This window comes from Morone saxatilis, unplaced genomic scaffold, assembly GCF_004916995.1.
Source record: "Morone saxatilis isolate NCDOM2014 unplaced genomic scaffold, NCSU_SB_2.0 Contig23, whole genome shotgun sequence".
Classification (NCBI taxonomy): Eukaryota; Metazoa; Chordata; class Actinopteri; family Moronidae; genus Morone; species Morone saxatilis.
Genome location: NW_023339796.1, coordinates 117,885 through 120,568, shown reverse-complemented (window position 1 = coordinate 120,568; position 2,684 = coordinate 117,885).

The following is a 2,684-nucleotide window of genomic DNA, read 5'->3' as shown; positions in this document are numbered from 1 at the left end:
TTACTGCGTTTCTTTACTGCACTTAACTGCGTTTCTTTACTGCGTCTCTTTACTGCGTTTCTTTACTGCACTTAACTGCGTTTCTTTACTGTGTCTCTTTACTGTGTTTCTTTAATGAACTTTCCTGCGTTTCTTTACTGCACTTTACTGCGTTTCTTTACCGCGTTTCTTTGCTGCGTCTCTTTCCTGCGTTTCTTTACTGCACTTTACTGCGTTTCTTTGCTGCGTTTCTTTACTGCACTTTACTGCGTTTCTTTGCTGCGTTTCTTTACTGCGTCTCTTTACTGCGTTTCTTTACTGTTTCTCTACTGCGTTTCTTTACTGCACTTTACTGGGTTTCTTTCCTGCGTCTCTTTACTGTGTTTCTTTTCTGCAATTTTTTACTGTTTCTTTACTGCGTTTCTTTACTGCGTCTCTTTACTGCGTTTCTTTACTGCACTTTACTGCAATTCTTTACTGCGTCTTTTTACTGAGTTTCTTTACTGGGTTTCTTTATTGAACTTTACTGTGTTTCTTTAATGAACTTTACTGAGTTTCTTTACTGCACTTTACCTGTGAGATGTCTGATAAATTCGATCTGATCCTGTTGTTGTTCACTCAGTTAAATCTACTTTGATGCTGTAAAACTGTTTTAGTACTTTCTGAATACCCTTTGTACAGTGTAATGATCAGTGCTGCTGACTGAAGGAAGGCTGTAGAGGAAACAGCAAACAAACAACTGTCAGTGTGGAACATGCATTCACATTATAAAAGGATAATGTGGTAACTGGTCTAAATATAATGAAATGTTTCTAAATGAGTCGATGCAACCCTCCGAAGGATTGGAGCACTTCGTGTATTTTTAAAGCTCAAAGAATCATTTTGTGTTTGTGAGAAGCACGAAACCTTAGAGAGCAGCCGAGTGATTCACATCTAATTCTTCAATCCATTCATCAACTCAGCTGCTGCTGATTTCACCGTCACAATCTCCTTAATGTTTAATTCATCTGAGCGGGAGGACTGAAAACAGCCTGAACACACTGAGACAATCAGACCAACCAACTGAAACCTCCAGGTGTAACAGTTCATAGTAACAGCTTATATTAATGTGAAAGAGGTTCAGTCAAGGAGAACAAGCTAAGAAACGTGACATTAGTTAAGTTACGTGGTTAAAGGTCTGAGAGTCGCAGTTTGGTTGGATTTAGGAAAATATGATTACTTATTATACTTTTTTATAATTTTCCTAGAGCTGCACAATTAATCGCAATATTACTGAAATACAAACATATGCAAAGAAAAACTGCAATTATTCTGTAGTTCTGAATATTGATCCGATCTTTTCCATGCTAACTGTTGCACTGTAATGCAGCTGCAACCACAGAGCTCAGCATGTTCTCACAAATCATTTTAGTCTTTCTTCACAGCACAGGACGGCACTCGCTCACAGACGGTTGTAAAAGCTGCAGTTTCGGGGGAAACTGACCACATAATTCATCCACAGTCCATCAGTAACAGTTCAATTAGAATTTATTCTGTTTTATTATGCCGCCATACTGCGACTTTCCAGTCAGGTCTCTGTCAGACATCTGTAAACCTGCTGTGAAATTAGAGTTTATCCTACCAACAGTCCGGTTTCAGACTAAATACACACCCAGGTTTACTGGGTGAGGAGCTACAATACAAACATTTTAATCTATTTCCAGGAGTTTCCATGACTGGAAGACTAGATTCTAAATTTCCAGGTTTTACAGGAAGTGTAGGAACCCTGCAGGAACATTTTCTACACTATTCATTTTCCCTAATGTCAGAAGGTCCCTTTAAAGGACCAGTGTGTTGGATTCAGCGCCATCTAGTGGTAGTGTCAGATTGCAACTAACTGAACACAGCTCAGCCTTCTGAGTGTGAAACTACAGTAATGTCTCTGTCTAACCAAACACTGCTATGTGGTTTGTCTGTTCTGGGCTACTGTAGAAACATGGCGGTTCAACATGGTGGTTCAACGTGGCGGACTCCGCCAGAAGAGGACCTGCTGCCTCTGTAGATACAAACGTCTCATTCTAAGGTAACGAACACACAATGATTCTTGTTCTCAGCTGATTAAACACCAATGAAAACAAACCTATGGTTACTATATTACAGTGATGTTACACTCTGGAGTTTTAAGTCAGCTCTCTGGAGGTTACTAAAAGGCATTCTGGGAAACATAGGACATTAATTCACTGGTTCATACTGAGGCCTGATTTAACCTGGTCACAGATCTGTGTGGTTGTCTGACTTCCTAATCCTAATCCACACAGCCGTGTACGTCCACATGTCAACTGGAATATGCTTGTATTTAATCCTCAAACAGCTCCACTGTGCACCGATCAGATCTCACTTCATGCTTCACACAAACAGCCAGAAAACATCCACAGGGGTTTCAGCTCACAAAGCCACAATCAACTGATCATTAACAACGAATACAAGGTCATTTAGATAATGAGTACAAGTGACATAAACAGTGAAATCAGAATATATAGATACACTTTTAAATCAGATTAGGGAGGGTCACGGTAGCAATAGTGTTACAACTGACTGCCAGACTGGGAGTTCCCAGACCGGGACTGAATGCCCCGAATAATAAAGTTGTGTTTGTACAGTGATAATAAAGTTGTGTTTGTACAGTGATAATAAAGTTGTTTGTACAGTGATAATAAAGTTGTGTT